Source organism: Saccopteryx leptura, chromosome 10, assembly GCF_036850995.1.
Source record: "Saccopteryx leptura isolate mSacLep1 chromosome 10, mSacLep1_pri_phased_curated, whole genome shotgun sequence".
NCBI lineage: Eukaryota > Metazoa > Chordata > Mammalia > Chiroptera > Emballonuridae > Saccopteryx > Saccopteryx leptura.
Genome location: NC_089512.1, coordinates 37,255,730 through 37,270,172, shown reverse-complemented (window position 1 = coordinate 37,270,172; position 14,443 = coordinate 37,255,730). Strand labels below are relative to the sequence as shown.

Sequence of the window (14,443 nt, the reverse complement as noted above, 5' to 3'; positions counted from 1 at the left end):
TTAATCACACAGCATGTGCCTCAATGTGAGACACAGGATCTACTTCGATTGCAGACTGGAGGACAGGTCGCGCCTGACAACACACGGCCTGGGAAGGGCTGGTCTTCGCTCCAAGGAGAGGCCTCCAAACCTGATGCTGACTGTGACCTCCCGCTTGTCCACATGAGCCCCTCTTGGTCACCTTCATGCCCGTCCTTCAGCCCTGCTGGCCGCCCAGACAATGGTCAGTGGTAGAGCAGAGATTGGTCTCCATCTGGTCCCTCTCTCCTAGCCTCCCTCCCCCACCATATTCCCACAGGACTGACAGCCAAAGTTGGGGTCCTGGTGGTGATCCCTGGGAATTTGGGACAGTCAGCAAAGCTGCTGCCAGGGGAAGGCGAGGGCCCTGGTGGGCTTCTAGGAAGCAAAGAGGGGAGATCATGCCTTTAAATAAGGCCCACTGGGGCCACGTCCCATCTCAGTGTGGGGTGGAGTCTTAGAGTAGACCAGTGTGCCCCTAACTCTGCACTTGTAAATGAGGGGGTGGAGGGAGGGTGAGGGACTGTAGAGCCAACAGATGGTAGCAGTCAGGAGCTCTAGGAGCAACAATTTGCCTTAAACAACCTGTTTTTCCTAAACTTTTATTTGTGATCTAGCCCACACATCAACAGCGTGCTCTGCATATTCAAGTCCATCCTGAAAACTCTTTACTGAGCACCTGTCCAGCCCGCCCAGGCTTTCACACTTGATTTAATCCTTACAGCCCCTTGCTGGGGTAAAAACTGAGGCTCAGGGAGATTAAGTAACATGGTCTAAGTCCCACCGTACTAGAAGTATATGAAACCAGGGCTGCATTCAAAACGCATGCTTTTCTGGGTTAAACAGCGCCCATAATCTGGAAGGAGGAAGAAGGATGGGGGTTTCATCCTCAGAGGAAACGGTGCAGTGCTAGGCTTCGATGTCAAGGCTATTCAGCCTCTCTCTGACAGCCTAAACCTCAGGGGCAATCGGAGAGCTGGCACTGAGACCTATGATGCCCTTGTAAGCCTCTTCTTGGCTCCCAAGTGCCCTGGTTCAATACAAGTGTTGTTATAAATGGAATTATGTGTTATAAACATTCATATGTTAGTCTTAACCACTAGTATCTCAGGGGTGACTAGGATAAAAAGGAGGCCATCACAGTGGGCCCTACCCCAATCTGGCTGGTGTCCCTATGAGAAGAGGAGATGAGGACACAGAGACATCAGGGACACTCTAATACGAGTGCAGAGGAAAAGGCCATGAGAGGACATGGTGAGAGGGCAGCCTCTGCAAGTCAAGGAGAGAGGTCGTATTAGAAACCAATCCTGTCAGCATCTTGTGTGTGTGTGTGTGTGTGTGTGAGAGAGAGAGAGAGAGAGACAGAGACAGAGAGAGACAGAGAGACAGGGAGAGGGACGATAGGAAAAGAGAGACAGGAAGGAAGAGAGATAAGCATCAATGCTTCGTTGCGGCTCCTTAGTCTCCTTAGTTGTTCATTGATTGCTTTCTCACATGTGCCTTGACCGGGGGCTGCAGCAGAGTGAGTGACCCCTTGCTCAAGCCAGTGACCTCGGGCTTCGAACCTGGGTCCTCTGTGTCCCAGTCCAATGCTCTATCAACTACGCCACCAACTGCTCAAGGAATACTGTCAGCATCTTGACCTTGGACTTTTAACCTCCAGAACTGTGAAAAATCAAATTTCTGTTAAGCTCCCAGTCTGTGGTACTTGGTTACAGCAGCCTGAGTAAATGCCTTATATTAGGGACCCCTCCCCCCCAAAAAAGGGAGGGGAGACAGGGGCTTGCGTGCAGGTAGTTTATTCTGGGAAATGATCTGAGGGGACAGCCATGGGGGTCTGGTCTGAGATGAGTAAAACAGAAAATCTGAGGGCAAGTCATGACCTGATTAGAGGAGGCAATTCAGAATTCACTAGGCATCTCAAGTTGTCCACGTAAGAAGGGCATGCAGCCTGCAGCTCCTGTCGCCACGGGCCCACGCTGCCCATGGGCGTTCATGCCACGGCACTTCCTCGCTCTGCACGACCCAGGAGGCTGAGTCAGGGAGGGCTGTCTGGGTACACCTGCCCCCAGCTGGTGGCTGCCACAAAGGCTGGTGTTAAAATGAAGGGCCCGGAGAATTCTTGGGGTGGAGCACTAGACGTGCCGGACACCACAGAGGCTGAGACCAAGAACACAGTGGCCTTCTGGCAGCAGAAAGGTCAGTGAGAAGGTCTGAGAGCCCCCTACTGACTCCAGTGACAGGTCTGGGTGGGACTGGAGCCCACCAGAACTGTGGCAGCACTCCAGAGGCAGAGAGGTTAATACATCCTGGTCTCTCTAACACTCAGGGAAAGAAACTCCCAGGACTGTCCCACCAGGAGCATTCCAGGGGCTCAAGTTCCAGCGAGGAAGTATATGATAAGAACCCATCTTGTTTTAAGACATACAGCGTAAATAAATGTTTGCCTCTACATTCCATGGAGTTATTTTTCTGCCTAGGAGGACTGTTAATTGACCTCTGAGCCATTTCTTCTTTAGACCTTAGAACAAACCTTTGGTACAATGAATGGACTCTGCCATCCCCGCTGCAAAGGGTTTTGCCCTGGAAGAAGACATTTAGCTGTCCCAGTGCAAGGGGCCCAAGAGGTAATGTAATGCAATCCTGTCACTGCACAGCGGGGACAAAGGAAGGAGTGAAGTGACTTGTCCGAGAACACTCAGCTGGTTGGGGACATAGTCTGGATCACAGCTATTATTTCGAAGCAACTTTTCATTTGTATCATAAAAACTGCTGCAGTGCTTTGCACTGCCTAAACACCTTCACCCTCTACTGTCACCTTCAGGATGGAAACTGGACCAGAATTTACCTCTCCTCCCAAAGGTTAACAACTGAATACAAAGGGCAACATACTGTCACAATAGCTGTGCAAGGCCTTCAACCCCTCAACAGATGCAAATTCTCATCCAAGGCCCTTTGGGCTGGCCTGCTCACTCTGTTTCCCACAATCTGGGGCTATAGGCCTCTTTGCATTTCATTTGCATCAATTTGCATAATGGCCTCTGGAGGTTCTAATTCCAAATATATAAGAGAGACTAAAACTAAAATCTAGCTTGACACGCTTTAAATGTGGAACTGATTTTTAAAGCATGTCGGAATAAGGACAAGTGTGTGTGGGGTGGAGACCCACAGACTGATGGGAGCCCAGATGTCCGCGAGGGCTCCCTCCTACCTAGAATTCCAATGCATGCATGATTCCAGGACCCAGGGGAGGAAACGGCCCTCCTCCTTCTGTTGACTTGGTTGGTTGCCCACAGTCCATATTGGGCGTGATATTGCATCTGGCAAAGGCAAGGAGGGAACTGGTGAAGAGAGAAATGTCTGATATGTACTGAGTGCTTCCTACCCATCTTTGATGCTTGTAGGGCTAAGCCTGTCCTGACACAATCCTCAGAACAACCCGAGGAGGCAGGTACCACTACTAGCTCCCTACAGCAAGTGAGGGGAAGCACAGAGAGGTACAGGAACCTGCCTCCTCTCACACAGCTGGGGAATGGGAGCTGTGATTGATACCTGGCGGCTTGGCTCCAGCGTCGGTCCATACTCTCCACCCCTTTCTCTCAGTGCCCACCCCACGGGCTGCCCTGCACAATCAGATGCAGTGACCCGCACTCTTCTGGGAACTCATTTTCTATTACTAGTCTTCGACTCTTCTTCCCTTTTACCGGTTTTCTCCTATCTCCATTTCAGGGCTCTATATGACACATTTGATGTTCTTCTAACAATCCAGTCAACTAACTTTATTTTGCAAGTACCTGGGGGAACTTGTAGTAGTACAACACAGGGCTGGAAATCCTGCTTCAATTCTCTCCTCTGCCTCCATGCTGGTATCTCATGCACACCAACGCTTACGTAACTAAATTAATGGTTTATCTTTCTCTTAAAGTTGCTTACATTGGCTCAGTGGTAGAGCGTCGGCCTGGCATGTAGAAGTCCCGGGTTCGATTCCCGGCCAGGGCACACAGGAGAAGCGCCCATCTGCTTCTCCACCCCTCCCCCTCTCCTTCCTCTCTGTCTCTCTCTTCCCCTCCCGCAGCCGAGGCTCCATTGGAGCAAAGATGGCCCAGGCGCTGGGGATGGCTCCTTGGCCTCTGCCCCAGGGCGCTAGAGTGGCTTTGGTCGCAGCAGAGCGACCCCCCGGAGGGGCAGAGCATCGCCCCCTGGTGGGCAGAGCGTGGCCCCGGTGGGCGTGCCGGGTGGATCCCGGTCGGGCGCATGCGGGAGTCTGTCTGACTGTCTCTCCCCGTTTCCAGCTTCAGAAAAATACACACACACAAAAAAGTTGCTTACAGACACATACAAGATATATGTTATATGCATACATTTCCCTCATATAAACAAAGTTCTAGCTCCTTTTCCTTGTAATTTAAAATATGTTCTTCTAACTAGAGCATCCTTCCCTATTAAAGTAGGTTTCTCCTGCCAGTTATATGGTATTCTCTATTATCTCTAAACTCTATGACATAACCGAAGGCATCTGAGATGTCTTCTAAGCCATCCCCTCATCATTAAGCAAGATGGCAGCTTGGCCATCTCGGATGCATGGTATTTGCAAGTTCTCTGACACTCTGCTCACCAAAAGGTGGAGTCTGCCTCCCCTCCCGTTGAACCTTGAGGACATGTCACTATGGGCATCCCGCGATGAACAAAATGAGGCAGAAGCGACACCGCATGACTTCTGAGGCCAGAGTGAAACAGGTCATACAGCTTCTGCAGGTCTTTCCTGGGGGCCTTCAGCCCCGTGTAGAAGTCCAGCTCCCTCGAGGCCACCCCGTGGAGAGAGTGTGGAGAGACCACGTGGAGAGTGAGAGGAAGGCCGAGGGGCCCCAGCCGTTCCAGCCCCAGCCATTCCAGCCCCGGCCAGGCGTCATATTCCAGAGTGAAGAGGCCTAGCGATGACTCCGGGCCTGCCACCACTTGACTGCAACCACGCAAGAGACCCCAAGTGAGAGCTGCCTCGCTGAGCCCAGGCAATCCTACATTTGTGAACAAAACAACTGTTACTTCTTTAAGCCACTGTTTTGGGGCGGTTTGTTTGGCTGCAACAGATAACCAGAACACTTGGAAAGTCAGCCTGTGCATCTGGTGTTTCAACCACAACAGGAACAGGTACCCATGGCACACCCAGTCTGACCCTCAGGGGTCTGTTTCCTACACAGGCAACAATGAGCAGTCTTGACAGGAAATGGGCTTTTCTAATTTCAAGATTATTGCCTCTTAATTGGAAGGGACTTTTAATTAAGACTCTCTGGTATCTAAGCCTTTCACTTCACGGATGAGAAGGCTGGAGCCCCACAAAGAGAAATGATTTACTCTGGGCCATGCCAGCTACACAGGGTAAAGGCTGGGTGGGACCCAGGCCAACTCACTGCCCCTCCAATCCCACTACTGCCCCAAGCTTACAGTGCTCTCCTTACATCATTGCAAGTATTCTGTTGTGTTCCACCCCCTGAACTTCACTGTCCCCTTGCATTTCAAAGATCAAACATAAATTTATTCCTTGGAGCACGGTTTCTCTTACCCAGAAATAAATATACCTCGTTGACGTCGGAGTGAGTTGGGTGACTGCTCTTAAGAGGTACTCATGCCTGTGACCTTGGCTTCTTTTATGGAAACCAAGAGGTTTTGGGTGCAAATCATTGCTGCTGCCCTCTCTCCAGGAGCCACATCCCACACGTTCCCCCCCAGCAAGTCCTGCTGGGGACCTGGCTCTGATCACGGGGCTAAAGGGCAGATTCTACTTGGTCCTTAGAGCTACCTGAGCCCATCACTGGGTGGGTTCCAGATATGTCTAGGGATCTCCGATTCAACATTTTACCTGATAAGGTCTAGGACTGTATTCCCCAGAGCACAGTCTCTAAAGCTCGGCAAGCAAGAGACCCAAGTGAGATGGGCCCGTGGGCCCCAGGTACGCCCCCGGCCTCCGGCCAGCATGAACTTGCCTTGTGCTGCAGCTTTGGGGCTTCCTAACAAAAACACATGCACGCACATGTGAACACGCAAACAAACACACACAAAGCACAGGTTCTCTCCTGGGAACAGGAAACAGGCAAAAATAACAAATTTGCAGCCCAAGACCTCCCATCATATCCACGTTAATACATGGTTAAACCATTTGTCTCAGGTCAAAACAGCCATCATGTAGCAGCACTAGGATTTAAAACCTGGTTTCTCTGACTGTGGCTTCTTGAGACACTAGGGGCTGAAAGGTTTGATTCAAAGGAATGTCCTACATAAACAGAGAAATGCTTTACAAAGACATAATAGTAACAGCTGTGATGATCACAATCAAAAAACAAAATTGTCAACAAGAGATGGGGTCTATGTTCCCTCCTCTTGCATCTGGGTAGGTTTGTGACAATGGCTGAAGAGATGCTACTATGTCTGACTTGAGGCCAGTCATAAAAGTGATACAGCGTCTTACCAGTTCTTATTCTTGGGTGCCTGCTCTCAGAAGCCAGCGCCAGGTTGTGAGGAAGCCTGAGTAACCCATGAAGGGGCCCATGTGGAAAGGAACTGAGGCCCCTGGTCTTCAGTCCCAGCTGAACTTCAGATGACAACCAGCACCAACTTGCTAGCCACGGGACTGAGCCATCTTGAAAGTGGATCTTCCCGTCCCAGGCAAGCTACCCTAGATGAGTCTCGGTGGAGCAGACAGGTGGCCCCTGCTCAGACTACAGGTGTGTGAGCAAGATGAACGATTATTATTGTTTTAGGCCACTAGGTTTCGGGGTAGTTTGTTAGGCAGTGACAGTAACTGGCATACATTTGCGTAGAAGTGAAATTAAAGCCTTTCCAGCGACCACTCTGGATTTCAACACCCGAGCTTTTCAGTGCTGGAGTTCCCCAGGCTGGTTTGGATTTGGATTCCCTTACTGTCCTCTCTTCCTGCCCAGACTCAGGGAACAGGAACATCTCAATTTTGGGCTCTTTCTATAGCATCATGAATTCTCTGGTCTACAGCTATGAGTTCCCCCAAAGGAAGAAAGGAACAAACGTGCACTAGGAGAGCCAGGAAGCTTCCTGGCACATGTGCACCCGTGGGCTGGAGGAGGCTGGAGGCTAGTGTGCGGAGCCCGCACGGTGACGACATGCTCTACTAGGTATATGTATACAGTGCATGTGCATTGAAGACATGACCGCTCCTTCAAGGAGCTGCTCATTGACAAGGGAAGAAAATCAACTCTGACAGGGCCACCAACCCACATACCAAAGATGTTTTCTCAAAGACATTCCCCACACAAATAAAAGTGAGAGTCAGAATGAGATGCATGAAAAGGTCAACTCAGCTTTTAAAAAAATAACAGGATGCTTAATATTCAGGGAACATCTCACTGACATCATGCCCTCTACTCTCCCAAACTAAAGGGAAGAGGCTCATGAAAATGTTGCGTGCTTCACAGTACAAAACCCAACAAACACTACCTCAGCCTGGAGGTCAAGGTGAAGGTCAAGAGGGATAACGTCGTGGTAATGTACCCTAGATAGGAAAATGGCACTTTGCAGTTTTCCTTCCTCAAACCTACAACACCAGTCTAATCATAAGGAAAACACTTAAAAAAAAAACAACAATTAAGGGACAATCTAAAAACTTTCTCACCAATACTGCTTATAGTCGTCAAGGTCATCAAAAACAAAATAAGTCTAAGAAATGGTCAACAGCCAAAAAGTTACCTAAGGAGACCTGACAACCTCATGTCGATGTGGTGTCCTGGGTAGGATCCCGGATTAGAAGAAGGAAGTCAGGGCAAAGTGAAGACAATCTGAATAAAGAATGGGTTTCAGTTCATAATAATGGGTCAGTTTTGATTCCTTACTTGTAACAAATGTGCACAGCAACCTAAGATGTTAGTAACAGGAAACTGCGTTCAGGATCTACAGAAACTCTCTGTTTGACCTTTGCAACTTTTCTATAATCTTAAACCTATTCCAAAGTTTTTAAAAAATGAAGAAAAAAAAAAAGGCCACAGAGGTGAGACAGCAGGGCAGTGTATGGACCACCCCATGGGGTAGGTCCTGGAAGGGGACTTAGCCAATGGGAGGTTTGCAGGCAACTGTGCCAGCACCCTGTGTGAGATGCACCCACAGATCCATTTCAGCTCCTACTTAGAGAAAGAGACAGGAAAAACCCCCACCTATCTGTATTCCATCCAGGCCTCACCTTCCTTAATATTCACAGAGTCAGTGTGGCATTTGGAGGTGATATAGCCAGGTAGATTAACAACCGGAACACATGGTTTTTTTTTAACCTGTTCAAATTCCAACTAGGGGTCAGGGTAAATGCCACCCACGTGACATAAACAGTCACAACTTTCTTGACCAAGGAAGCAGGCTGCATGCAAATCAAAGCTTATTTATCATTCCCACAGGGCCAGACTGCCCTGTCATTTACACATGAACCTAGAGGAACCTATCTGTTGGGCACAGATACATCCATGCTCATTGGGGGTTTCTGCCCATTTCCCCTTCCGGCGAGGAGACGATGTATCCCTCTCTAAAAACACAACGTGAACTACCACTTTGTCTCGACTGGGTCAGGGTCCTTCCCCTCTACTGGACAGAAACGGGGTCCCCTGCCCAGTACTCCAGGCACTGTTTTCCCATCCACACTGGGGCACACCTCTCCATACAGACCTTCTTGGACCTGGGGTCAGTGGGAATTAGGTGAGTTGTGGGACCTCAGGCAAATCGGTTAAGCTGTTTTCTCAGCTGTGCAATAAGGATGATAATGCCTAACTTTCAGGTGCTTTCAGGGGTGAGGATATGAACTGAAGAGGCACAGCGCCCCCTCACAGTGCCAGGCACACCACAGGTGGTGGTTCTAGTTTATGCTGCATTTAGGTGCCTCCCCTGGGGCTGTGAGGTTCTTGAGCATCTAGAGCCCCAGAAACTTAGCTCACTGTCTGACTCGTACGAGGGGCACAGTGTTTTCTGAAAGATGTGAGAATAAAATAATACTTAATTCCATTCCTTTGAGTTATTGGCAGCCGAATGCTAACCACAAAATTATAGGTGCTTATTTCTTTGAAGAGAATATCAACAACAGAAAGCAGTAAGTAACGTGAGTCCTGTAATGGGATAGTGTGTGTGTGTGTGTGTGTGTGTGTGTGTGTGTATGTATGTGCGCGCGAACATGCACAGGTGTGTACCGGCCTCATTCTGGAACCCACTTAGTGTGTTTCCCCGCCAAGACCCTCTCCCACGCTGCAGTCCCCACTGCAGGCTTCATCCCTAGTTACATAAGCAAATTGGCCTTCATTTCCTTCCAAAGCTCTAAAGGGCTGTGTAAGAGTGCTTTGCCAGCCTGACCTGTGGTGGTGCAGTGGATAAAGCGTTGACCTGGAAATGCTGAGGTCGCCGGTTCGAAACCCTGGGCTTGCCTGGTCAAGGCACATATAGGAGTTGATGCTTCCAGCTCCTCCCCCCTTCTCTCTCTCCCTCTCTGTCTCTCTCTCCTCTCTAAAAATGAATAAAAAAAAAGTGTTTTGCCAGGACTTGGGTTTAGAGATCAGCCCCAGAACTGGGGTCCTGGTTCAGGCTGAGTGCTCTTAGGAGGTTCCGATGAGGGCTTACTGTTGGGAGGCAGCCCCAACCAGGACATCAGTATGCCCTGGAGAAGCACATGCTGTCTCCTGAACGCAGTGACAATGTCTCCTCCAGAGCCTGCAGACCCACACGGTGGGGTCTGGTCCAGTGGGCTCCTCTGCAAGCATGATAGGACCTTTGGGACCTGAGAAGCCCTTGGAGAGCCTTGGGACCTGCCCAAGGAGGCTGGGGCACCTGACTTGCATGCACCAACCTCTGTCTACCCTTTCCTTCAAAGCCTCAAGAGCCAAAAGGAGAAGGAAAAGACATAAGGTCCTGGCCTGATCCCGCCTGAGTTACTTACTGTATTTTTCGCTCCATAAGATGCACTTTCCCCCCCAAAAGTGGAGGGGAAATGCCGGTGCGTCTTATGGAGTGAAAAAATACGGTTATTTCATTAAATATTTTAACACACCATTGTGTTCAGAGTATTTTTTTTTTCTTATTTTCCTCCTTAAAACCCTAGATGTGTCTTATGGAGCGAAAAATATGGCACCTAAAAAGAGCACTGGGACTTTTCAGCTGCTCTCCTCAGGGGCTTGCTGACAGTCTGAAGCGTCATTCCTAGCGCCCCCTCCTCCTCACACACATAGAAAATGCTGAGGGGAGAGGAGGTGGCTAGTAGGGACAGGGGCAGCGTTGGAGAGGAGGGGGTGGGCAGGGCTCATGTCAATAAAAGGCTGTCGCTCTCTCCAGCACACGCGGGCCTGCCCCAGGGCCCTGCGGCATCTCCAGGCGTCCAGCAGGCTGCTCGGTGTCCCCAACGGCCGGCGGGCTGGCTGCAGGCCGTCTGCCACTGCGCTGTTAGCTGCCAAGGTTCACTGTCCGTCCTGTCTGCCCAGAACAAACGGCTCGGGACACAGCGGCACATCCTTGTGAAAACTGCCTGATTCCCCATTTCAAGGCAGGATGCCCCTACTCCAAGGTATAATTTAGATTGCGGGCGTAACTGAAATGCGGTAATGCGGGAATTCTGAAATGCAGCCATCTAGGTTGTGTGTGCCCGGGGATTAAGACTTTCCTCCACCCCCATCCCCCGTCCCTATGTCTTCCCAGCACTGATACTGATACTATCACTAATTCTAATTAAGTTTACTCTCACTGAGCACCTACCATGTGTCAGGCACCCAGGTAAGGATATTTATATACCATCTTACTCAGCCTTCACAAAACCCTAGGAGGTAGAAAAGGACAGATCTTAATCCATGTCCTATATGATTATAAGGGTACCTACCCTCACATCTTCATTATTCTCTTTAGGGGTATAAATCTATGGATTTAGGTACCTGAATGATTCAATGTAAACCTAGAGGTAGCTTTCTGGAGAAACATTAATAAAATCTTGTCCATGTCAAACTGAGGAGACAAGAACAAACCCAAGAACAAGGAGAAAACAATGGAATGTGGTTTATAATTCAGGACTCTGTTGAATGGAGCAGATTTTATGTGCAGCCACTTGCCAGGTAGCCCATGAAAGCTGGAAGAACCCAGGAATGCTTCCTGGAAGAGGAGAAAACCGAGTTCTCTTACTACCATTCCACTATTTGTTCATTTCTCTATTCATACATTCAACAAAAACATTTATTGAGGGCTAAATGGAACGTGGCATTGAGTTTCCCAGATAAGCTGCCATCATGATCTCAGTCATGGAGGTGGCTGCTCTTACCTCATTCCCCACCACGGGTAATAAAAGGTGTACTGGCAGATGAAATTCTGGCAAATTCTCAAAAGGTAAGTTTATCCAAGGATGGGAAACACTAATGTTCATAAGAACACACATTTATTAACCATCGATTATTTTTGCAATTATTTTACTCCTGCAGATTACTCATAAAAACTTCTGTGAGTTAGGTCTTGTTCCCTAAAACTGAGGTTCTGAGAGGTTAAAAGATTTATTCATGGTCACACATTCAAGGGGGAGACAAATGCAGATGTAAATATTTACATATTTGTTTTCCTTCCTCCTCTTCTCTGCCTCCCCCCCCCCCCCCAGTTGTGGACATTGCCAGCTGCAAAAGCCCTTTAGTGGTAATGCTTGATTACTTCTGCTTCCACCTGATCAAAGGACTCCAAACTTCAGCAGGCTCTGGAAAAGACAAGCCAGTGACCACACAGAGTCAGGCTCTTGAGGACTGTTCCATTGCAGAGTGGCCCCAGTCCAGGCATGCAATTCAAACTCTGCTTCTCATTTGAACCCAAGACAATAATCAGGATCGGAACTGAAGTGCATCCCAAAAAGGCTCTAATCCCCAGGCCAAGCTTGGGGGTGATGTGGAGACCACTACCATAGACCAATTAGGGAATGTTGTCTTTTGTAGATAGACACCGTCCTGCTAGGCAGGGGCCGGCACAGCGGAGGTAGTTGCTGGCCACGGAGATTTGCTCAGTTGTTCTTCGGTTACTCTAGCCACAGCTCCCAACAACGCAGGTGCCCAGGGCACATAGGCAAGGGTGTCCCCCCTCCAAATTTCTTTTAGAATCTAGAGTAGCTACATAGAGTTTGAATTCTACAGGTCTAGGAATTAGACACTTTGTAATAACAAAGAGTGCTTAAGTTCTGTTTTTCACCTTTCTCTTCTCTTTCTTGGAGAGTTGTGGAGAGAAAACAGACCTTGGAACGAGTATAAATTCATGCACTAGTTGTATGACTTTGCTTCAATTTACTAGACAAGCCGACTATGTTGGGATTCTGTCTGGAGCTTTCTATCCACCATTTTGTTCTCTTGTTGGTTCTTTAGATTCTGTCCTGAGTAAGTGTAGTGGACACTGTAGTCCACCACCCAGATTCCTTCTTCCTGCATCCAACCCCTTCCTGGGAAACCTGCGTCCAGTGACTGGCTCACGTGGGGTTAAAAGGGCTGGTCCCCTTGTCTCAACTTGGGAGGACGCTGAAGGGCCATTCAGCTCGAGTTCCCCGCTGGGCCAGCTGAGGTTTCAGTGGGACTGCACTGCAGCTCACTTCACTTGTCCAGGCCCGCTTCCCTGACTCTGACGTGCCTGGAACACAACAGGACCAACCTCTCTGACCACTGCTACCCACACCGCCATGGGTTCTTTCTACAGTGGGACGTGCATATTCACTGAGGAATGGAGTCTGTGTTCCCTCCTCTGTATCTGGGCAGGCCTGTGATTATGGAAGAAGTTCCACCACGAATTCATAAGGGGTGACTAGTACTTAGTCTGGCTGCCCCGAAGCTGCCATGGTGGACAGATCACACAGATGATGTGAGATGCCCAGGGCCCTGCTCCTCAAGCCCCCAGCGGCGACTGAACAAACCTTCAGGTGATTTTGGCCCAGTTGACACTGGGTAAAGCTGAGACAAGCTGTCCTCACTAAGTCTTGTCCAGAATGCAGCTTTGTGAACAAAATAAATGGTATCATTTTTTTAAACTGCTAAGTTTTGGCTTGGTTTGTTACACAGCAATAGTAAATTGAACTCCTACATTATTTCATTAAACCCAATTAACCTAGGTGTTGTGATCATAGCTACCTTCTGGGTAAGGAAACGTACAAAGAGGTTAAGTAATTTGCCCGAGACCTCACAGCTGGTGAGGGGCAGGGTCGAGATGCAGGTTTAGGTCTGTCTTACTCTGAGTGCAGACTTTGTGTCGCATCCTATCCGGCCATGGCCACAGGTCTCATTCACGTTCCACAGTCTCCAGCAGGTCTGTCTGTACTCCTGCCTAGACACGTCTGCTAGATCAGTGGTCCCCAACCCTTTTTGGGCCATGGACTGGTTTAATCTCAGAAAATATTTTCACGGACTGGCCTTTAGGGTGGGACGGATAAATGTATCACATGACCGAGACAAGCGTCAAGAGTGAGTCTTAGATGGATGTAACAGAGAGAATCTGGTCATTTAAAAAAAATAAAACATCATTCAGACTTAAATATAAATAAAATGGAAATAATGTAAGTTACTTATTCTTTCTCTGCGGACCGGTACCAAATGGCCCACGGACCGGTACCGGTCCGCGGCCCGGGGGTTGGGGACCACTGTGCTAGATTACACACGACATCCGTAAGCAAAGATTACCACAGTCTTTTACTAGGTCACAGAAAAGGGAACTTATCTCTAAAGGTCTGCGGAGAAGGCTGACTCACATGCCCAGTGTACAAGGACACAGCCTTGAGGTGGGAATGGACACGGAGAACACTGGCTACCTTGGGTTAGATTAGGGCTTTGATGTCTTAGTTCCCTCTGGTGGACTTTTAGAGGTTGGCTAGTTTTGTTTCATTTCATTTTTACCGTCCATAGTATTATTTCAATCAAGAAACGTGTTCTCAGAGTCAGATGGCTTCTGTACTGTCTTTTACTTTGGAGTCTACTTGGTTTTTAAGCTGGAGACAGGCTGTTCGGGATAATCTTTCAGGGCTGTAGACAAGTCAAATGTGTTGCTTATATTTTCACCAGTTATTATATCCAAAGTGATGCTGGGCTACCTTTGGAACTGTCAAGTTCCAGAAACAGGGAACGCTATCAGGGACAGCACAAAACATAGTCTGATCCAGTGCCTGGTACGGGGGAGAAGGGGTCTTCCAGTGAGCGGTGACCTCCAGCCGGGTGGTGCAGCTTTGCTCCCAGCGCTGCTTCCCAGAGCAGAACCCCCAGCTGGTTTGGATAAACAAGGAACAGATGCAGGCAGGGCTGGCCGACTTCTGTTTCTCTGGGGCTCCCACACTGTAGGGCAGACACTTACCCTGGTTATAACAACACTAGGGGACTGATGTGACCCATCTTCTTATTACTGAACACCCTTTCCTCTTCCATTGCTTCCTTTTGAGTGGTTCCTTTTTAAA

At 48.9% G+C, this 14,443-nt stretch overlaps 1 protein-coding gene across 7 annotated transcripts in view; it reads right to left on the bottom strand.

Moving 5' to 3' along the window:
- Positions 1–14,443, bottom strand: part of TMEM108 (transmembrane protein 108) — a 325,910-nt gene that overhangs the window by 17,487 nt on the left and 293,980 nt on the right. The gene's annotated exons all lie outside the window — the stretch shown is intronic.